Source organism: Mytilus californianus, unplaced genomic scaffold, assembly GCF_021869535.1.
Source record: "Mytilus californianus isolate M0D057914Y unplaced genomic scaffold, xbMytCali1.0.p SCAF_13, whole genome shotgun sequence".
Taxonomy (NCBI): domain Eukaryota; kingdom Metazoa; phylum Mollusca; class Bivalvia; order Mytilida; family Mytilidae; genus Mytilus; species Mytilus californianus.
Window position 1 is genome coordinate 23,667,372 of NW_026262615.1, and position 25,138 is coordinate 23,692,509.

General features: G+C 33.2%; 1 protein-coding gene across 5 annotated transcripts in view; it reads left to right on the forward strand.

The window, feature by feature from the left end:
- Positions 1 to 15,058: 15,058 nt before the first annotated feature.
- LOC127723381 (peroxisomal sarcosine oxidase-like) overlaps positions 15,059 to 25,138 on the forward strand; it is a 486,740-nt gene continuing 476,660 nt past the window's right edge. For all 5 annotated transcript variants that reach the window (XR_007992050.1, XR_007992049.1, XR_007992048.1 and 2 more), the window contains exons 1-2: positions 15,059 to 15,144; positions 19,880 to 20,233. The gene's annotated coding sequence lies outside the window, so the exon portion shown is untranslated. The remainder of the gene's footprint in view (positions 15,145 to 19,879; positions 20,234 to 25,138) is intronic.

Consider the following 25,138-nt stretch of genomic DNA (forward strand, 5'->3'; position numbering starts at 1 on the left):
ACATTTCCAACTGAGATATGTATTCGTATAAGTTATAACTTTATGAGTTGACAAACATTTCCAATTGAGATATGTATTCACATAACGTTTTGAATTTATAATATATATGTATTCACATAACGTTACGAGTTGACATACATTTCCAATTTGGATATGTATTCATACAATGTTATTTAAGGAATGACTGTAAACTTGATTGATTAACTCACAAAATGATTTTTTTAGTTTGTGAGTCATCGACACAGTTCACACATCAATAACCTCTAGAAAAATGTGTTTTAGGGGGTACCCAACACTTTCACTAAAATCGATTTGGCTCGTTTAATTTTCATGAAATTTTGATAAAATAGTTTCTTGGACCTGTTGATAGAAATATAAAAATTTCAAGAAATTTGAACCAAACAATTTACAGGAATAATTTCATTAGATTATAGCAGTTTAACAAACACTAATTTTGATCATTGAGAACTTTACTAATAGTATATGATTAAAACGTTCAGCTGATTTTTTAAAGAGTTAACTCCCATTAAGTGTTTGGTACCCCCTTAATCCTTATAATTCTAAATCGGAACGTTATTTATTATTTCTTTTGATTTCAATTTCTTTACAATGCATCGTAAGTAGTTTCACCAACATAGTTTATCGAAGTGTAAACCTAGGAAAGAAACTTTAACGGACCAATCAAATTCAAGTATTTGTTGATAAGCAAATCATATAATAAGAATTAGCACACCGTGCAACCGAATTGTCATGATTCAATTTAAAAAAACGTCGAACAAGGTCACAAACCGACGTTTTGCTAAATATGGTAAAAATTAGTTATGTCTATATACAAATCTAAGAGTCTTTTAACTATTTGTGTATAACAAACAACGCATTAATGATTATGCTATCTCATAATGTTATATGAATACGATGTAAGCTGTGGTATTATTTAGGACGAAGAATTCTGTATGAAACATATAAGACCATATAACCAATTACGCGAAGAGAATCATTATTAACCTTATACGAAAACATATCTCCATTGCAAATGTATGTCAACTCATAACGTTATAGGAATACATGTCTACTTATAATGTTATATGAATACATGGCTTAATTGTAAATGTATGTCAACTTATAACGTTACATGAATACATGTCTACTCATAACGTTATATGAATACATGTCTACTCATAACGTTATATGAATACATGTCTACTCATAATGTTATAGTAATACATGTCTACTCATAACGTTATATGAATGTATGTCTGAATTGCAAATGTATGTCAACTCATAACGTTATATGAATACATGTCTGCATGAATTGCAAGTGTATTGTCAACACATAACGGTATGGAAGTATAGGTTTGAAAAAATCTAAAAACAATACGAATTCATATCAACATTGCAATAGTCCACAACCCATAACGCCTATTCAACAACAAATTATGCTACTGCAAGTTGAAAGCATAATGCAAGTTGAAAATATAATGTGTTACTAGTAAACATGCATACATGGTATGCAATGGGCACATCTTATAACACACACACAAAAAAACAAAGAACAAAACAAAAAAAAAAACAACGTTTGTTGCATATATTATATTTGTTTTTCGTTTATTGTTTTGTACTTAAATCAGGCCGTTTGTTTTCTCGTTTGAATTGTTTTACATATTTGTCATTTCGATGTCTTTTATACGGTAAGGTTTTGCTCATTATTGGCGACCGTACAGTGGCCGATAGCCGCTAACCTTCTACCTCATTCTGGTCTCTGATGGAGAGTTGTCTCATTGACAATCATACTACATCTTCTCATTTTTATATTACCAGTAAGTTACAGTTTAGAGATTTTTTACTGGGATTTCTAAGCGAGTACTACTGACACCAAAGACAATTTGCATTACAAAGATGTGAGATAACAAACAACAACCGTGCACTGGAATAGCAAGCACCACACAGGCACTAAGTAAACGGGACGGGTTAGAACTAAATGTTAGACTATAAAATGCCAAAATTGCTATTTGGTTTTCGAGTATGGCAATAAACGAAAAAAAAAAAAAAACAAATTCACAAACCACTATATAGTAAACTTAAGACTGAGCAACACGAATCCTTCCCCACACCCTTTTCCCCCAAAAAAAATCCTACTTGATCCTATGTGCTCCGGAAAGTTAGCAGATCATAAACATTTACGAATCGGACAATTATGCAAATCTGTTTAACCCTGCCGCATTTTTTATGTGCTTGTCCATAATCAGGAGATTTTAACTAAGTTGTTGTCGATCGTAGCTCTCTGTCATAATTGTTTTTCGTTTGTTTTTTCTGCATACATGTTTACATATATTCGATCGTTTTTGAAAAATATAAAATGATTTTTATTTCATTTCATTTCATTTCGTTTCATTTCGTCCATTTTTCGTTTCGTTTCGTTCATTGTTTCTATTTCGTTTCTCATTTTAGCACAACTCAGTATCGTTTCGTTTCGTTCATTGTGTTTCTGTTTCATTTCTCACAATACATTTTTGATGCCGTTTTCTGTTTCGTTTCGTTTCGTTTTGTTAGGTATCTTTCAGCTGTCTTTTTACATTTATGCTTTTTAATGTTGAAGTCATCTGTTCATGGACTTGACGCATGATTGAGGAAAAACATTTGCTCTACTGATTTGTCCTTTCTGTAAATTTAGTGCCAATGTGAGATCTTTGATAGTCTTTGTAAGAATTTAATATATATCTATATACTAGATATAATGTTTAATAGGTATACATTGATCTTGTTTAGACGAGAGGATTTATAGTGAACATGTCTCGAACAGATTTTACATATGCATTACTGGACCTTACATCACCAGCCTTTAATTTTACGAAAAGCGCTAAAGATTACATCTCAATTAATTGCTGGAATCAATATCAAACGTAGAATTTTATGTCTCACTCAATTACTAAACGCCTCAACACAAGGCCATTTAGTACGGACCTGTTGGTCTCGTAAAATATTTCACATTTCAAGCTCTTGACTTAACATCTAAAGTACTGGAATAAACATGTCCTTGACTTTACATCTTAAATTATGAGCTTTACATCTCCAGCGCTAGATTATACATCGCCAATATTTGACTTTTAATGTCAAACACCGGAATTCTAATCTCACTTGACTTTACATCTCTTGCGCAAGACTTTTTTATTTCTAGAACTTGAATTTACATCTCAAACGATGGCGATGTAGTTGACCTATCTAACGCTTGACGTTTCATTTCCATCACTGTGCTTTTTCATCTTTTATGTTAGCCTTCACATCTCAAGCCCTGACGGGGGTGTAGACATGTGACAATTTATAGATTCCTCCAGTTAAAGTTTATTTACTAAAATAGGGCGTCCATTACGCCATGTTGTATGCATCAATATGAATATGAAGCTACGCTCGGTCGGAATAGGGAAGGGTGAGTGTCACGCTCTCAAACTTTGCATTCGGTCTCTATAAGGAATGATCTGTGTCAATTCTAAAATACTGTCCCTATCCAACATACCTGGATTTCCAGATTCAGTCATCATTTCACAGCTTCATCCTACGTATTGTATTAATTTATTTTCGTCCTTCAAATGTATTTAATATTTGCCACTGGACGTTTAGAAAACAAATTTCAATCAATCATGCAATCCCTTTGGTCTGCTTGACTGTGTAGTTCTTCAATACAGTTGGGTTGAATTGCAGATATTAAGAAGCATCGGTTTTATTTATTTGCATCTATTCTAGACTATAAGGGCAATTAAGTAAGGAGTCGTATTGTTTTATGCACACTTTTAATTACAATGCTAGACTTTACATCTAAAGTGCCGAATTGTCCATCTCAAGTCCTAGACTTTTGATCTCCAACGTTGTACTATTTTTTTCTTGCGCAAGACGTCATAAGTAACGCAAGCGTGGGATTGTATACAGTCAGAGCTGGGCTTTGCATCTGAAGCTCTACCCTTTACATTAAGAGATTTATACGGATACGCTTCACTGTGTTGTCCTTCGGTAAAAGTCGATGTCAATAACAGGTCTTTAATTGGAAGTGTAGGTTAAATGTATTCGCATCTTTTCTAAACAAGAGGCGGTGTAAAGTGGAATATTTCAGATCAGTGTTTGACTTACAAATTTAGCGCTGGACTTTAAATTTCAAGTGCTGCACTTAACATCTTTAAGGCTTCACTTTTCATCCCAAAACACTGGACTTCTTCTCAATAGCTTTCATTTCTCATTTTTTGCCTTCAAATTATTGACAAGGTTGTAGAAAATGGTCACCAAAAGACTTCGCCAGTTCCTGCCAGCTTCTTCTGGTTGACAATTACCTTGAAGAACATATCCATTGTATAAATTTGTATCCTCCCTAAATGTTCCTGAAATATTTCCTGCTGGATGTTCAACGAAAAGCGATTTATTATTAAACAATAAATCCCTTATGCTGTAATTAATAAATGTTAGACATTAATTTTCATTATGCCGATAGTATTAGTGTCAAAATCACCAATAACTCAAAATTTAAAGCTACTTTTTATATTTAGAAATTGATAACGAATAGCAAATTTCTTCATTATCGATTCCCAAGACTTTACCAACGAAATGTTAGCAATAGATGATAGAGAGAATTTACAAGAAGCAAAACTGATCAGCAGGACAAGATCTACAAATAGGTCAGCATGTCGAAAATCTTCAGTCGATTCCTTATAATTACCGTCAAAACTATAGTATACAAAATGAAAGTAAATAACAAAAAAAAAGGATCGGCAAAATGTGATTTGCAAACAAGTCATACGTAACCAAAGTCATCGATTAACTTCTTATAGTAGTTATTTTATTTGTGCTCTGATTTTACCAAGTTTTGCCTTTTTGTTAAAAATCATTCGAACTATCATATAATTTTGTGTTAAAATTCCAGGTGAGCGACATAAGGTCTTTGAAGCGTCTTCTTCAATATGTGCTGAATAGTTATACTTAGAAATTAAATGTTGAAGCTAGATCTTTTGGTTTTTGTTCATTCTTGGGTTTTTGATATAAAATATGAAGATATGGCATGTTTGTCAATGAGACATTAGTTACTATAGGCAGAGTTAAAATTACGTTGGTTTAAGCAACTGCATTTAACTAAACTGCCTCTAACGATATATACAAAAGGTCCCCGGGCGAAACGAAAATTGTGAACCAATTCAAATGAAAAAAAAAAACACACACAAAATAACCAAACCAAAAAAACAACAGCCTGGTTTATGGCAACAAAATGAACGAAAAACAGATATAACAGACAGAAACCATGAAAAGTCAACTTAAAAATAAAATAAAAGGCTGTGGACTACAAACAGGCACGTACAAGATGTGGCGGGGTTAAACAAGGTGGGTCCTTCGTTTCTGTATTCTTTATTTTTATGACATTTTTCTCTATTCTCATACTATTGTCCGTAATTATATATTCTTTATATTTTCGCACCTCATTATTCTCTATTCTTTTTTCCTTTATCCATTCTCTCTATTCTTTACATTTTTTGTCCATTATTCTCTATTATGTAAACCCCCATCTACACCCTCGTTTGTATTTAAATTTGAGTTAATGGAGAGAGAGAGAGAGAGAGAGAGAGAGAGAGAGAGAGAGAGAGAGAGAGAGTATTACAACACTTTATAAATGCAAATGCTTTATGGATTTAACTCCACCCGGAACACTCAAAACCGTACATCTGAATTCAACCATGTAAAGTCTTCTTTTTGTTAACTCGATCGAGAGAGAGAGTATTACAACACTTTATAAATGCAAATGCTTTATGGATTTACCTCCACCAGGAACACTCAAAACCGTACATTTGAAATCCACCATGTATAAAGTCTTCTTTTTGTTAACGTTTATTATTTCCGAGGCGCTCTTGCGTTATAACTCTCACTGCATTACTGTGTCAATGCCAAAGAACTGTTGTGGGATGCCAGCAGCGTTTAATCGAAGTTTCAACACCAATAAAGTCTGCATATATAGAACCAATTATCATTGATTGATTAATCTCACTAACGAAGCTTCGAACAAACTTTTAAATTCACTAATTTTCAATCATATTTTCAACTCGACAACTTTTAGTGACAGTTTCTGATACTAAACTACGTTAACGATGAGAGACTGCACTACTGGGGACTGTTCTATACATTTTCTTTTTATAGGCTGCTTAGTATATTTTCCCATAGAACACACCGTGTACGAATTAACCAAAACTTGCAAGGTTCTGGATTGCTTTATGTGCATATGGTCATCGTATTTCTTAGATACTTGAGTGGTGGTATAGTATTTTCTGTTTCTGTTTATTAGACATACTAATAAAAAAGGGCAGTTTAAATACCACGCAAACAACTTGAACGATTCTATGAAATAAAGTTTCTATTACGGCAGTAATGGACCTTCATTTGTGGGACTATTGGGCTGTCGGACCAATGGGACGTCGGACTAGTGGGTGTCTGTATATCAGGGCGACCCCCGTAATGTGTTTTTTCTCATTGTTGAGTGACGAACGGTACCTATGTTTGCTTTTATCTTCGTCGTTTGAATTCTGGTCAATAGTTGTCTCATTGGCAATCATATAACATCTCCTTATATTTCTATACTAATAACGAAAAAATGTACATCGTCTATTGAATTATATACTAGAGGCTCTAAAGAAAAGAATATTTGCCAGTGGCGGATCCAGAAATTTTCATAAGAGGGGGCCCACTGACTGCCTAAGAGAGGGCCCGCTCCAGTCATGCTTCAGTGATTCCCTATATAATCAACCAAATTTTTCCCACAAAAGGGGGGGGGGCCCTGCCCCTCCCCCCTTCCCCCATAAATCCGCATCTGTTTGCTGCTCACCTATGTAAATGCGAATAATCAACAATGGACCCTCTCTAACATTGTAGACAAGAAGATAATTCATGACTTATTTCTTGATCTTTTAATGCTGATCTTTTTGTCTGGTTTGTTTTTCTTGATCTCCTTTAGGTTTTGCTCAAATCTTCAGATGCCTTTCCTTTAAGATCATCCATGTTTCAAAACACTGCATGAAAGATTCACAAAGTAGATATGGTCTTAAAAAGAAACAATAGCCTCAGAATGTATGTAAATTTCAAATGCATAAAAAAAAGCATGCATCTGTGATTGCTGCTTTCAGTGTAAAAGTGTTATGTTGGTTGTTTAAAAGCAAGTCCACTTGTCAGTAAAATGCAAAATGAATATTAAATACTCTTTAAATTTTATTTTTTTTATCTTAAACATGATAAGAATTGGCTTCTGTCTAAGTTTTATGTTTCCAAGGGGCATAACTCTTTTGAAAACAGTGGATCACCCACCATTATATAACTTGTCCGAGAGATATTACTAATATTAAACTATAGTATAAGTTTTATAAAAATCTGGCAAGAATTGTACCCATGAGAGCCCTAAAGAGGCCATTTTCCATAAAATTTAATATTTCCAAGGGGCATAACTCTTAAAATAAAGTGTTTCGCCGAGCGCAGCCTCATACGGCCAATGAGGTCAAACCCTGAACAGTTGGTGCAAGTTTGCACACTATATTGAAGCTTGGTACTGTCTGAATTTGGATTGTGATCAAATTTTCGACATAATATAGGTTTCTGATACAAAATAAATGTGGTGGAAGATCTTAAAAATTTGAAATGGGTTAAAATATTTGCATTAATTTTCAATTGAAGATTTCTTGCTATTGCGCAATACTGTGATATTGTTTAATACTGTGCTATTGCAAAATACTGTGATATTGTCCAATATTGGGCTACTGCCCAATACTGTGCTATTGCGCAATACTGTGCAATTGGATATTTCTTGCTATTCCACAATATTGTGCAATTGAAGATTTCTTGCTATTGCGCAATTCTGTACCTTTGGAGATTTCTTGCTATTGCGCAATACTGTGCAATTGAAGATTTCTTGCTATTGCGCAATACTGTCTAATTGAAGATTTCTTGCTATTTTGTAATATGTATTGTGCTATTGTTCAATACTGTGCAATTGAAGATTTCTTGCTATTGCCTAATACTGTGCAATTGAAGATTTCTTGCTATTCAGCAATACTGTGCAGTTGAAGATTTCTTGCTATTGCACAATACTGTGCAATTGAGGATTTCTTGCTATTGCGCAATACTGTGCTATAGCGCAATACTTCATACAATAGTTTACACATCATGTTTGGTGTGTATCTTTAGCCATATCAGTATTTTTTTGCTTCAATATATAAATCAGAAATAATCAATGTAAAAATTGTGAAAATTTTTAAGAAAAAAAAAGAAAATTGTGAAACCCCCTCCCCCCCAAAAAATTGTTTTTAACCCCCTTTTAGTAATTACCCCCAAACTCAATCCCAGCCTACCTTTTGTGGTATGGTACCTTGCAGAACAATTTCAGAGAGATCCATACACTTAAACACAAGTTATTGTCTGGAAACTGGAAACTAGAAAAATGCTTGGTTTTTTACCCCTTTTGGCCCCTAATTCCTGAACATTTGGGGCAATTACCCCATAACTCAATCCCAGCCTCCCCCTTGTGATATGGAACCTTGTAATACAATATCAGAGAGATCCATACACTTACACAAAAGTTATTGTCCTGAAACAACAAAAATGCTTGTTTTTGGCCCCTTATTTCTAACTTTTGGTATCATAACCCCCAAAACCAATCCCAACCTTCCCTTTGTGGTATTGAACCTTCCGGTAAAATTTCATAGAGATCCATTCACTTAAACTAAAGTTATTGTCCTGAAAACAAATGTGTCTTCGGACAATGCCTACGATGACGACAACATCATACCATTATAGGACAGAAAAAAAATTATACGGTCGTATAAAAAGTTGATCATCCATCATTATAGAACTTGTCCAAGATATTGCTGATATTAGCTAATAGTATTTAGTTTTATAAAAATATCTGGCAAGATTTGAACCTGTGAGAGTGCTAACGAGGTCATTTTCCATAAATATAATATTTCCAAGGAACATAACTCTTTTTAAAAAAAGTCGATTGTTTACCATTATTGAACTTGATCCAAGATACTGCTGATATTCAACTATAGTATAAGTTTTATAAAAATTTGGCAAGAATTGTACTTGTGATAGCGCTAACAAGACCAGACAAACAGACCGACAGACACAAGGATGGACACCCAGTATTTCCATGTCCCCTGCAATGCATTATGCAGGGGATAAAAATCTATGAAACCTTGAAGTCAAAACTACTTTGATATCCTTCCACTCTCATCATGACATGGTTTGATATTCCACTAAGATGCAACAGTTGGTTTACATCCAGATAGATGTTTTGATTCATAAACTTTTAATCAACCAGAAAACATTTATCTAGCAAAGTAATCTAATTAAATGAAATATTTTATTTCACTCCATGTATTGATATGCACCCATAACTGGAATTGGAATGCAAGACTGGTACCTAAAATCTTATAGGTTTCTGACACAAAATAAAGGTGGTCAAAGATCTTACAAATCTATTGTGCAATACTGTGCAATTGAAGATTTCTTCTTGAACCTTTTCAAAAATTTTAAATTTGAAAAAAAAAAAAAAAAAAATATGAACCCCTTAAAAATTGGAAAAAAATCCCCCCTGCAAACTTTTTGAATCCCCCCTTGGAGCAATTATCCCCCAAACTCAATCCCAGCCTTTCTATTGTAGTATGGAACCTTGTAGTACAATTTTAGAGAGATCCATACACTTAAACACAAGTTATTGTCTGGAAACTAGAAAAATGCTTGTTTTTTGGCCCTTTTTTTGCCCATAATTCTTGCATTTTTGAAGCAATTACCCCCAAACTCAATCCCATCCTTCCCTTTGTGATATGGAACCTTGTTGTACAATGTCAGAGAGATCCATACACTTACACACAAGTTATTGTCCGGAAACTATACAAAAATGCTTGTTTTTGGCCCTTAATTCCTAAACTTTTGGCACCATAACCCCCAAAATGAATCCCAACCTTCTACTTGTGGTATTAAACATTGTGGTACAATTTCAAAGCAATCGAAATACTTATGCACTAGTTAAAATCCTGCAACTAGAAAAATGCTTGTTTTTGGCCCTTTTTGGGCCCCTAATTCCTAAACGGTTGGGATCATCATCCCCAAAATCAATCCCAATCTTCCTTTTGTGGTATTGAACCTTCTTAAAAAATTTCATAGATCCATTAACTTAAACTAAAGTTATTGTCCGGAAACCACATGTGTCTTCGGACGACGACGCAGAAGATGAAGATGACATCACAGCATTATATGAACCCCAAAAAAATTTTGTGGTCGTATAAAAACTAGAGGCTCCAAGTAGCCTGTGTCGCTCACATGATATTTTTGTTTACGATTGATGTATGAAACAATGCAACAATTATACTTTTTTAAAAAGAATCTGTGTGGATCAAAATCTAATCTTTCGTTTGATTTTAACTGCTTTCAACCCATTTATCATTTTAAAAAAATGAATTTGTCTATGAAGTTAAAAGATTACAAAAATTTAGAAAAAATTGTTAAAAATTGACTTTAAAGGGCAATAACTCCTTAAGGGGGTCAATTGACCATTTTGGTCATGTTTGACTTATTTGTAGATCTTACTTTGCTGAACATTTTTGCTGTTTACAGTTTATCTCTATCTATAATAATATTCAAGATAATAACCAAAAACTGCAAAATTTCTTTAAAATTACCAGGGGGAGCTATCCAACAACAAGTTGACTGATTTGTCTGAAAATTTTCAGGGCAGATAGATCTTGACATGATGAACAATTTTACCCCTGTCTGATTGCTCTATATGCTTTGGTTTCAGAGATATAAGCCAAAATCTACATTTTACCCCTATGTTCTATTTTTAACCATGATGGCCATCTTGGTTGGCAGGCCTGGTCATCGGACACATTTTTAAACTAGATACCCCAATGATGATTGTGGCAAAGTTTGTTTAAATTTGGCCCACTAGTTTCAGAGAAGATTTTTGTAAAAGTTAACGGACGAGGACGACGGACGCCAAGTGATGAGAAAAGCATTGGCCATGTGAGCTATAAAATTGTATTTCAAAATGCTATCTCTTTATAACACTGATGTTTCAGAGAGATTTGACACAACAGACTGAGCATAAATTGTTGATAATGCTGTTAACAGAATGATGGATTGCTATGTCAACTCACATTGCCTCGACAAATATAAGACAACCACAGTAGTAAAACAAACACAATATATAAATAAATGGGGAATGTGTCAATTGGACACAGACGATACCCCCGCTTGCATATCATATAAAATTATAATTTAAAGGGACATAATTGAAGAACGGTAAAAGTGACGATACCCAAATTTGTACTTGATCTGAGTTTTGTGATAGCTATAAACATAAGTTAGAGAATGGAAACGAAAAAAATTTAGCAATTTTCTATTTTTAAAGGGGCATAACTCTAGAATGGTAAAAGTGACAACACCAAAATTCAAACTTGATCTGTATTTTGTGGTAATAAGCATTGTGTATAATGTTTCATAGCATTTGGTTGAGGCAAACTAAAGTAAGAGAAGGAAACAAAAAATTAAGCAATTTTTCTATTTGTAAAGGGACATAACTCTGGAACGGTTAAAGTGAGACCACCAAAATTCAAACCTGATCTGTGTTTTGTGGTAATATGCATTGTGTATAAGTTTCATAACATTTGGTTGAGGCAAACTAAAGTTATAGAAGGGAAACCAACTTTTAGACATACTGATGGACGTACAGACAACGGACAGACAAGGGTAAAACTTAATGCCCCCTCCACTATGGTGGGGGCATAAAAACATATACAAATGTATACATATGTTTCTGAATACTGGAACACTATTTTATGTGTTTTCAAGTTACTCTTTGGGTTACAAATTTCTTCTTCATAGAGATCATTACTGGCACATAGCTTTATAACTTCAGTTCATCTACCATCTTGTTGTAAAATGCATACCAATGGAATGAGAAAAGTGCAGAAGATTTAATTAAACTGTCTGTCACATTACTCAACCCAGTGAATTTGCAGGCAACTTTCATATTGTTAATTCATTTGATAATACTTTATCCTGTTCCTGAAAACAAACAAAAATCGTACAGAACAATACAAAAATAAAACCTTAAAAGTTAAAATATAATTTCTGTACTATTGCTACTACTTTTAAATTTATAAGTTCACACACTTTTATATTAGTAAAATATCAACAAGACCAAAACCAGGTCTGGACATGCTGCATGCAATTGATTGAGGTAACATATATACACGATATATACTGATGTGTAACTGGTCATACATGTAAGGAGACAAAAACAGTTTGACGAAAATTTTCCATGTACAATGAGTATTGTAAAATTTCAAACTACATGTACATGTATCAGCAAACAGGAAGTGAATCATGTCTGCTGTAAAAATCAATTGTTTGCTCACTACGACTCAACATTATCAAGCAGCAGACCAAATTTTAAATTTTTTCCTTAATAAACATGATAAAGACAAGAAAATTTTGCTGAAAGTTTTTCTGGCAGAATGAGTCTAGTTAAATTTAAAACAATCAGCAAACAGCTGGAAGTGGGTGCATGGCCAACATCATAGGTAACATGAATGAATAAAATAGAGTTTGCTGTATTTATTCTAAATATAATCATTTAATGCTAATTTAAACAGGCGGCATGATGAACATTTTAATATTTTTTGTAAATGTTAAATATTTGTCATATGTTTGTTTATGTGTGTTTGTATTTAGTAAAAGGAAATTGGAAACACATCTGTTTGCCCTGAAAAATCTCTAAGATACATTTCTGTATGTCAGTTTCTTTTTTGAACAGTATGCTGTCCATTATCACTGAACTAGTACACAATTTTGTTTATGGGCCAGCTGAAGCACGCCTCTGGGTACAGGCTTTTCTCGCTGTGTTTAAGACCAATTGGTGGCCTTCAGCTGTTTTCTGCTCTTTGGTCAAGTTGTTGTCTCTTTGACGCATTCCCCATTTCCATTCTCAATTTGAAGTCTATGCTAGAAATTCTGGGTTTTTTTTTCAACTTGGTAAAGAGTAATTTATTGATGAAGCCCTCTGCCATCAAGCCTAAGATGATTTAAGATATTTTGTAAGTATAAAATCCAAACAATCAATTTCCTTTAATGAATGAAAGGGGCCTAAGTGGCCGAAATGGTCTAAGCGGTCCAACTATTGTATCACTAGCTTGTCAGTACTGAGGTTCTGAGGTTGAATCCTGCATGTAACAGGCGTTAGACTCCAATCTTTATTGCTATATATATATAGATATGTACATGTATCGCCTTATTGTAGTTTTGGTAGTATAATGCAAATATTATATTCCCTGTATATACACATTTAAACATGTAAACTACAATGTATGCAAAAAATTCAAAGTCAATAAACCATGACTTATTGTGCAGGACCATATAAACTCCATGCAAATGAGAAATGTTCATGCTTATAAAATTGCATACCAAATACTATTGGCTTATCTTAATTAAGTGGTGCTTGTTCCCCAAAACTCAAACTTTACATGTGAACAAAGTATAAAGTTCAAAGTCAATGAACCATGATGAGGGGAGGGGGCCATATAATTTCCATTGAAGAGACTTGCAAATGCTTATACAACTGCATACCAAATATGCTTGACTTAACATAAGCATAAGAGGTTTCGGCCATTCCTCCTTAACTTATCTTATCACAAATTTAAAACAATAGACAAGTATCAAATTGGTGCACTTTCCTGTAAATTTCTTATGTCACAATGCTAAGGTTAATACGTCTCACGGTAAGAACCAATTGTTTTATGATGTTGTTTCAAACCTAATTGTCCTCTGGTCAATCAATGTAACTCATTCATAAAAACATCTCAAGATTGGTGTATTCCACCCTGCACAACACAGAACATAAAAGAATCTTTCTTCCCAAAGAATATAAACTGACTGGAGCAAACTACCCCATAACATCATTAACCCTCTTGCTGCCAGCAGTTTTTTTAAGATTGCATTTTATGTGCCAGAAAATACTACAGCTAGACGTCTGTGATGTCACATGCCCAGCAATGACATCATTCCATATTAGACGTCACACTCTAAAGACAGTTACATTTGGGAGCCATTGAAGAAAAATATTAGTTTCATCTTCAGTCTTTTATTTGAAACTATAAGAGAGCAAAGGTGAGAAGCTTGCATAAATTAAAACATGGACACGTGTCCCTGTGTAGATAAGGACACATATGTCCCTCCAGCAGTAAGAGGGTTAAACTCTTGAAGTTGAACCCTCTGGCAGCTGCCAGTAGTTTTACAAGGTTGCATTTCGTGTACCAGAAAATATGACAGCTCAACCTTTGTGATGTCACTCGATATTATACCACGCCCTAATGACTGCTTCATTTGGAAGCCATTGAAGAAACATACTTCACTGTTTAATCTTCGGTCTTTTACTTGAAAGAGATACAGTAATACATGTTATAGTGAGAAGCTTGCATACAAAAAAACCATGGAGTGTATAGCTCCAGCACAGCTGATGTGGACACATGTGCCCCTCCGGCAGCAAGATGGGTTAAAATAACAATCAAAAATTTCAAAACATCAATATTAAGTCACATTATTCACATCAAACATTTGAAATATTCCTTTTTCCTTTTTTAAACAGAAATAGTCTGTATAATATAAATCTGTCTTGTTCAGTTGTTATAAAAGAAAGGGGGTCACTATATGGAAGAAGCAGAAGTAGATGGGATAGAGTAAGGTCGGTAAAGGATAAAGTAATGGGTTTGGACCAATCATGGTCAAGTAAAAGGCCAGATTTTCAACAAAATATTAATATTATTATGCCTGAAATGGATTTACTTTGAATCAAGTTGATCGACTTTTCTAAATAGTGTAGTGACAGATACTCTTACTTACTATTTGGCTAAATCATGATTGTATTAATTGATGCGACAAGTCGGGTTTTCAACTGTCCAATCATTCTAGTAAATAATAAAATATGGAGACAATGTTGTCTGAGATCAACGTTACTGTTGTTTTTTTTGGCACATAAATGTCCATTTCCGCACAGGCGCAGTGGTAATGGTATGCAAATTTGTTGTGTCTAAACACGACCTCACGTGACCTTTGTGTGATGAAAACTGTAAACAAAAGGTAAATATGTCTATTGAAGTAAAACATTAATTTAATGTTTTTAAATACAAAGCAATACAAATAAATTCAAAGTCAGATTAAAATTTTGTTTTCTGCTAATCTGTATTCCTCATTCAAAGGAGCACTTCTTTTGATCAGAAAAGTTCAAGTCTACATTTACACTTATTCCAAATTACATGAATTATTTGAGATGTCATAGAAAATCTATGGTACATATACATGTACTTTATTTACCATAACTCAATTCACAAGCAAATCAACACACTAGAACCTGTTTAAAATGTTTGGAAGGAACTTCAACCAAGGAAGATGAAAATATATATGATATCAGTGTGCGCATGTGCTAGGAAATGGACGTCTAAATTGCAGCTCTCAAAAATATTTGGAACTTACAGCTTTTTCTAGAGTAATAAATCCCGGAACTTGCTATTACATCAATATTTGGCTTACATTTGTCATTGTGTGTATGAAATTATCAATAAGTTTGATATTTCCTTGTAAATTAAAATATTTGTATACGTAAATTTTTGATTCACATTTGAACAGTGGCGGGAAAATTATTTTCCTTATATGTAAACAGTGTAAACCACTTCCGGTTTACTTTTTTGTTTGTTTTTGTTTTGATCGTCAAACAGAGTCTCTGTGATTAAATAGGTAATAATATCCTATCTATCAATCCTTACACCTTATATAATATGGCTTCCTAGTGTGTTTATCCTGTGTCCTTGAGTCGCCCAAGGAACGAAGATCTAATTTGTCATCAACTACTAACTGTCTTATTAAACATGTTATGAATGTGTATGAGAGTCACCATCCTTCTCTTCACTGATTATATATTTGTGACACTTAGACTCTGTCAAAATGTTTAAACATAGCTTAGTCGTGATTTGCTCAACATTTTTTATTTTTCTGAGCATAGTTAATGAGTCTAATATACAAAATAATATACTAGAATCCAACAAATATGAGGGTATCACTATCAGCCTTCAATGTGACACAACAATTGAGGTATCTACCCAGATTTATTACTGGCACTTGCATGTGTCCAATTTTAAAAATAGATGTGTTTTTGGCAAATCAGATCGCCACATTCATCTTTTGATTAGAATTCTTTTAAGCAACCAGGTTGAAACCAACCCTGGCCCATCAAACTTGAACGACTCCAGTTATCCATGCTCTATTTGCTCGCATGAGTGTACCTGGGACAGTGATGCTATTGTTTGTGATAACTGCGATAAATGGTGTCATATTGGATGTGTAAATATAAGTCCATCTATGAAAAGTTTGGAAATTCATCAGCACTTTGGATATGCCCGATATGTGATACTCCTAATCACTCTAGAACCATTTTTCAATCATACCTCTCATCAGGTAATTCTATTTTGAACCCTAACTCATATTCAGTACTTTCTGATAGTTCAGCTTTTTCCTTAAGCTTCAATATAAATGATAATCATGAAAATTTTGGAGACCCAGTTGCTACATCATCACCAAAACCACCAGTAACGAAGCAATTAAAAAATAAGAATATTAATAGACAAAACTCATTAAGAGTTCTTCAGATCAATTTTAGAAGTTGTAAAAATAAAGTTCCTCAAATTGAAAATTTATTAACGTCATCTAAACCAGATATTATTATTGGTAATGAAACTTGGTTAAACAAAGATGTATTATCTTCTGAAATTTTTCCAAACACATTATTTGAAGATGTATTCCGAAACGACCGGGTCGGAAAAGAAGGTGGAGGTGTATTTAAATCGCCATTAAAAAAGGTATTATTTGCCAAGAAGTATATAAAAGCAAAAATGTAGAACTTATTGCTGCCCAAATTAATATAACTGATACTAAATCCTTAGTTATTATTTCTGCATATAGACCACCAAATAAAAATGATATAGACTATCTCAAACAAATGATCATTGAAATTAATGAACTTAAATTAAAATTTAAAAATTCCACCTTCTGGCTTGGTGGTGACTTTAACCTTCCAGACATAAAATGGCCGGAACAAAATATATCTGGCTCATTGTATACTAAGGAGCTGAATGAAGCATTTATAGATATGCTGAACAACTTAGGCATTGAACAAATGGTTGATTTTCCAACTAGGAAAGATAATATCCTTGACCTTTTCTGCACAAACCAACCTGCATTGATAACAAAAATAAAATCCATACCAGGTATATCTGACCATGATATTGTATTAGTGGATGCAATCTGCAAGCCCCAAAGATCTAAACAATCACAACATAAAATTTATTTATGGAAAAAGGTTGATATTAAAAAGATAAAAGACATAACATCTCATTTTATATCTGAACTTATATCTCAGGCTAATGAAAATTTAAATATTGACCAATTATGGAATAAATTCAAAGAAGGTAGTAATAAAATAATAGATGATAATGTACCAAGCAAAATAACTAAATCTAAGTACACCAACCCTTGGGCAAATAGGGATATAGACCATTTATGTAAAAAACAACGTAAAGCTTACAACAAAGCTAAAAAAACTGGTAAACAAGAACATAAAGATAAATATAAAAAGTTAAAAGCTACTGCTCAAAGAGAAATAAGAAGAGCCCAGAGCACGTACATGCAAGAAATAATTAGCCCCCAGTTAGAAGTCAAACCTAAATCTTTCTGGCAATTTATAAAAAGTAAAAAAACAGAAACATCTGGTGTTTCACCATTAAGAGGAAAGGATGGCTTATTATATAGTGAGCCGAATACACAAGCGTACATCCTAAATGAACAATTTAAAAAGGCTTTTACTACCGAAGATACATCCTCTATGCCAAATAAAGGTACAAGTCCCCACCCCACTATGCCACACATATTTATTAGTAATAATGGCTTATTAAAGTTACTTAAAAACTTAAATCCACACAAAGCCACTGGCCCTGATAATCTGCCAGCATATTTTTTACATAACTTTGCAGATGAATTGTCTCCATTTTTGACATTCTTTTTCCAAAAATCTATTGATACTGGTAAAATCCCAACTGATTGGAAGCAGGCTAATGTTGTACCAATATTTAAAAAAGGTGACAAGCATAACGCTATTAATTATAGACCAGTTTCACTAACTGCAATATGTTGCAAAATTCTAGAACACATTATAACAAGCAACATAAGGAAACATCTTACAATTAATAACATATTAAATGATAGTCAACATGGGTTTAGAAGTAAAAGGTCTTGTGAGACCCAACTTATCATCAGTTTACAAGATCTTGCAAAATCATTGGGATATGGTAACCAAATAGATGTTATACTTTTAGATTTTTCCAAAGCTTTCGATAAAGTCCCCCATCAAAGATTAGCCCAGAAATTAAACTTTTATGGTATTAGGAATCAAAATTTAAATTGGATAAATGACTTTTTAGCTGACAGGCAACAGCAGGTACTATTAAATGGTGTTAAATCTTCAAAATTAGCTGTTGATTCTGCTGTCCCTCAGGGAACAGTTTTAGGCCCAACATTATTTTTACTCTTTATTAATGACCTACCCGAACATGTAACTTGCAATGCAAGACTTTTTGCAGATGACTGTTTATTGTATAGAAATGTTAATAATAGTTCTGATGCCAAATTACTTCAAAAAGATTTATCTAGTTTAGTACAATGGGAAGAGGACTGGCAAATGAATTTTAATCCTGAGAAGTGTTATGTTATTCATATTTCTAAAAAAAGTAAACCTTCCACTTTTGATTATATATTGCACAATCATGTTTTAGAAGCAGTAAATATTTAGGCGTAACTATAAGCCATGATCTTGATTGGGGAACACATATAAACAATATTACCTGTAAGGCAAATAAAACCTTAGGTTTTCTTCGTAGGAACTTAAAAAACTGCACACGTAAGGTTAAAAACTTTACGTACACATCACTTGTCCGTCCAGTCGTCGAATACTCTTCCCCTGTATGGGATCCGTACAAAAAGCAACACATCACTCAGGTTGAGCAGGTACAGCGTAAAGCAGCCAGGTTTGTCTTCAATGATTATAAAGACAGATCACCTGGAGCAGTTTCAAATTTAATTAAATCATTGGAATGGGAAAATTTAGAAATAAGAAGGAAAAAAGCTAGATTAACTATGCTATATAAAATAAATTGGGGGTTAGTGGAAGTTCCTAAGGACAATTTAACAATATCTGATAGACGTACTAGGGGGAAACATAAATTTAGGCAAATATCAACAAATAAAGATTTCTATAAATTTTCTTTTTATCCTCGCACTATTTCGGACTGGAACTCACTACCTGAAGCAATAGGTATGTCTGACACCCTGGAATCCTTCAAAAGTGGCATATCCACTCTAACATTTGAAGGAGCCACAACAACTTATTAAACTACAAAGCCACTGTACATAATGTATATATGTTATTGTTAATGATTTTTCTTTGTCATATTATTTTTAAATTAAGTCCATATGTACATAGCACACAAGTTCCGGGAAGTTTTACACTCCTACCTAGGAGTCTACTCCCGTATTCGGAAGAAGAAGAAGAAGAAGAAGATATTGCATGTTTCGCCTAACATGTTACAGTGCAAAGTTTTATGTAAAATAGTACATGTAGCACCAAAAGGGACTAGTGGAAAAGAGAAAAAAATGGATACACATTTTTATTACTGAAATATTTAGAGTTAAAACTCTCCCTATATAATCAATGGCATATAACTCTTATACAATCTGATAATGCTTGAGAGGTCTTTTTGTTTTGTTTCAGGAGACTAGCTTAAGTTAGTAAGAAGGAAAAGTAGGGGGATTTTTTTTAAACATCAATGGACTGACTACTGTTTGCTTAAAATCCAATGGCAAATATTTCCTGTATACAGAGGACAAGTCCTTATATTAAATGGATTAACAGTTTGCCAGTAGCTGAACTACTCTGAAAAGAACTGAATACTTTACAAATCTTGTGTGACTGAGGCACTTTCCTGGATTGACCTGTCAACAGGAATACCCAGTGCAAACAAACCCTTTGACAGCCAAGACGTTGCAAGGATGTATTATTAGTACCTGATCATACAAAGAGCATAAGACCAAAAGGGACCTACAAGAAATAGCAAGTTAATCTAAGGTAAAGTTTCGACAGAGGTTTGAAACATAGTTTTTTTTTAATTAATATCCAATATTTAAAGGTGTTTATATTATTTTATGTATAAAGTTTACAATTATCTTCATCATTTTGGTTGTTTATGTTATTTATAATATAAATGAGAAATTCAACATCTGATTTATAAATGTACTAAAAATGAAAAACAAATACCATATAGGCACCCACTTAGCCTTCTGCTGAACCATAAGCTCCTGACTTAGGACAGCATAAGCACATCCAGAAAACATGCTACCAAACATCTTAACTATGTGCATGTATAGGACTGTAAGTGTTCATAACAGTATAGAAAATCATATTTAGTTTATGCTCTCATTTAAAAAAAAAACAAAATCAAGGCCAACACCAAAAGATCCCACGACATAGCTTAAATTAATAGATAACCTTTTATACATTAATAAGCATCCACCAAGGGTTGACAAGTTCAAATGGATTGTATTAAAATTCAATACATGTAGATTATATAAACAACATCACCATAAAACTCAGAATTTGTAAGTTTTGTTCATGTACAGTCAAACTTTTTAACCAAGTCTCTGAAAGAATTGAGTAAGGTTTTAAGAAATATGTGGTACCGAAATCCCTGACTTAATAATTTACAAGTGATACAGATATATCTATTACAGGCACTGGCATAGCAAAATTGTTGTAAAATACATAAACCGTCGTGACCCTGATAAAAGGCAAAAGGAAATTTCACTGCCTCCAAAAAAGGAAAATTAACAAAGAGGAACAAAAATTGTTTAAGTTTTTTAAACTGTTTAACATGCTTATTTCTAAGTCCTATATAAATATACGACTTCGAAGATTCATAAAATTTGCATTCAACGTTTTTTATCAGATATTTTTTTTTACTATCAATGTTGAATCAGTATGAGAAATTCAACATCTGATTTATAAATGTACAAAACTAAACATGAAAATCAAATACCATAGACACCCACTTAGCCTTCCGCTGACCCATAAGCTCCTGACTTGGGACAGCATAAGCACATCCAGAAAACATGCTACCAAACCTCTTAACCATTTGCATGTATAGGACTGTAAGTGTTCATAACAGTATAGAAAATCATATTTAGTTTATGCTCTCATTTAAAAAAAAAAATAAAATCAAGGCCAACACCAAAAGACATGACATAGCTTAATAGATAACCTTTTATACATTAATAAGCATCCACCAAGAATTGACAAGTTCAAATGGATGGTATAAAAATTCAATACATGTAGATTATATAAACAACATCACCATAAAACTCAGAATTTGTAAGTTTTCTACATGTACAGTCAAACTTTTTAACCAAGTCTCTGAAAAAATTGAGTAAGGTTTTAAGAAATATGTGGTACTGAAATCCCTGACTTAATAATTTACCAGTGATACACAGATATATCTATTACAGGCACTGGCTTAGCAAAATTGTTGTAAAATACATAAACACCCCTGATAAAAGGCCAAAGGAAATCACTGCCTCAGAAAAAGGAAAATTAACAAAGGGATTAACAAAAATTGTTGAAGTTTTTTAAACTGTTTAACATGCTTATTTCCTAGTCCTATAATATAAGACTTTGAAGGTTCATATCACAGTGGCGGGTCCAGAAATTTTCATAAGAGGGCCCGCTTCAGTCATGCTTCAGTGATTCCCTATATAATCAACCAAATTTTTCCAACAAAAGGGGGGCCTGGGCTCCCTGAAAAACCCTCTAAATCCGCCTCTGTATCATTTACATTCAACATGTTCAACGATTTTTATTGTATATTTTTTTTGAGGTTCAACATTGATAGTAAAAAAAAAATATTGGATAAAAAACGTTGAATCTAAAATGATATAAACCTTCGAAGTCTTATATTATAGGTCTAGCTAATTTCCTAGTTTTTATTGAAAAGTTAAAGGAAGATTTAAAAAAAAAATAAATCTACTGGTACCTAATTAAATTTTGAGATACATACATGACATATAAGTTAGTAAAGTTAAATCATACATGTACCTGTGAATAAAAGAAGATGTGGTTTAAAAATATATGTACAAATCCAACAAACAAACAAAATTCTCTCTAAGGCAATATAAAGTCTTCAACAATAGAAAGGTGATCATGCAAGTGAATATGTCAAGCTCTACAATTCTAAATTGTCCAAAGCCTAAAAAGTAAAACAAAAGCATTCAGGAAGAACACAAGGCAACCCATGACAAGATCCCTTATTATGGAGATATATTCAAATGTTGTAGGGTTAAACAAAGACACACTTACATGTACTATGTACTAAGTGGTAGGAATGAGCTATGTTACTATAGTTCATGCTGTATGGATGAAATTATATTTTGTCACAGAATTTTCTAGAATTCCCAGATGGTTGCTGGGACAACCTGATTTATCTTTTTATACGCCCGTTTACGGGACGTATTATGGTATACTGTTGTCCGTCTGTCCGTCCGTCGTCAACATGTCGGAAATTAACTCAAAAACACTTTAACCAATTTGCATAAAACTTTGGTGAATTGTTTATATCTATTGACGTGAGCTCCATTTCTTTTTTTATAAATTTTAGATTTTACGTTTCCAAGTTATGGGGTTTTATCCATTAAAAAAAGGGGGATTTTCCAGTTTTCGGACAATAACTCAAGAATGCTTTCACCAACTTGCAAGAAATTGTGTTGAATTGTTTATATCTATTGACATGAGCTCCCTTTCGATTTTTATATATTTCAGATCTTACGTTTCCGAGTTACAGGGTTTTATTCATAATAAAAGGGGGATTTTCTAGTTTTTCGGACAAAAAATCAAAAATGCTTTCAGCAGTTCTCATGAAACTTTGGTGAATTGTTTATATCTATTGATGTAAGCTCTGTTTAGAATTTTATAAATTTTACATTTTACATATCTGAGTTATGGGGTTTTATTCATTAAAAAAGGGGGGATTTTCCAGTTTTCAGACAATAACTCAAAAATGCTGTCAGCAATTCTCATGAAACTTTGGTGAATTGTTTACATGTATATCTATTGATGTAAGCTCCCTTTACATTTTCATAAATTTCTAATATGACATTGAGAATTAATTGAACTTTAATTGTTTATAGTCTAACAACAGATTTACTAAGTATTGCGCAACAGCACAGTGTAATGCACAACAGCAAGAAATCTTTAATTGAATATAAATTCAATTCATATAACCAATTTCATGTTCTCTAACTACATTTATTCAGAAACCTATAATATGTCAAATATTTAATACAATCAAAACAAAGCCCTGTATCAAGCTTGAATATTGTGTCCATTTTTGCCCCAACTGTTCAGGGCTGGACCTCTGTGGGCGTATCCAGCTGCGCTCAGCGAAGCAGTTTATTTTATTTGAGCATCACTGATGAAAAGATAGAAAAAACAACATGTTATAAATTTCATGCATCTAAACATCTAAAGAGCTTTCTTGGATTTACCTTCCTCGGGAACACTGAAAGCCGAATATTTGAAAGCCAAGGATGTATAACTAAGAACCAAAACATTTGAAGAGCTATATAAACATATACAAAATGTAAAGGAACTAAAAAATAAAAATAACATATTCCTTATAAATATTTTGGTTTTACACGGGAAACTCCACACTAAAATTTACGACAAAAGGGACAATTTTTCGTTCCCTATTGTTAATTTTCCCTTTTTGGATGGTGATGTTCCTTTGGCACCATCTTACGGTGAATATATTTCACAACTCGTTCGCTATGCCCGTGTCTTTTGTGACGTTTTTGATTTTAAAGAACGTAATCTATGTATTGCTGGTAAATTATTAAGCCAGGGATTTCGTTACCACAAATTACTTAAAACCTTTACTAAATTCTTCCACAGATATAAAGATTTGGTTTTGAAGTTTGGTTGTACCTGTAGAAAACTTATTTCAAACAGGATTGCACATTCTCATTTTACGGCACTATTGTTTACCGTGCCCGAAAATTTAGAAACAATCCTGGTAAACTTATTGATCCGTGAAATAAACTCTTTCTAAAAGGTTACCAATTCAACACTGTAATTAGATCATTAAATATTGTTTTTATTGGTACTAATATTGATTTTGTTATCAGTAAATTAAAAGCAAACTAAATATTATTGTTATATACATATACACATTCATGGATCTACAATCTGTAGATACCATTACCTGTATCTTGGCATTGCACAAGGTCATGTTTTTCTCTGACTGTTTATGACATCTTTACACTAAATCCATTGGATGTTGGATGTGTACGGATTGATAATTTAGTCTAAGCTGCATGATTATTTTTTATTAGTTGATTATAGTGGCTTTGAACTAGCTGTCAGTAACTGCGAGTACTCTCAGATCTGTTCTTAGTGTCTTTTTGTTGTTTGGATGTACAAGTACCCGGCCACGTCCACTTGTATTTGTAGTATTTGTATTTTTATCCATCCGATGAGTTAAGCCTCTTTCAACTGATTTTTATAGTTCGTTCTTATGTTGTACATGTTGTACTGTTACACCACTGTCCCAGGTTAGGGGAGGGTTGGGATCCCGCTAACATGTTTAACCCTGCCACATTCGGTATGTATGTGCCTGTCCCAAGTCAGGAGCCTGTAATTCAGTGGTTGTCGTTTGTTTATGTGTTACATATTTGTTTTTCGTTCATTTTCTGAACATAAATTAGGCCGTTAGTTTTCTCGTTTGAATTGTTTTACATTGTCATTTCGGGGTCTTTTATAGCTGACTGTGCAGTATGGGATTTGCTCATTTTTGAAGGCCGTACGGTGACCAATAGTTGTTAATTTCTGTGTCATTTGGTCTCTTTTGGAGAGTGGTCTCATTGGCAATCATACCACATCTTCTTTTTTATATTTGTAACATAATTTCATACTGTAAATTCAGAAATT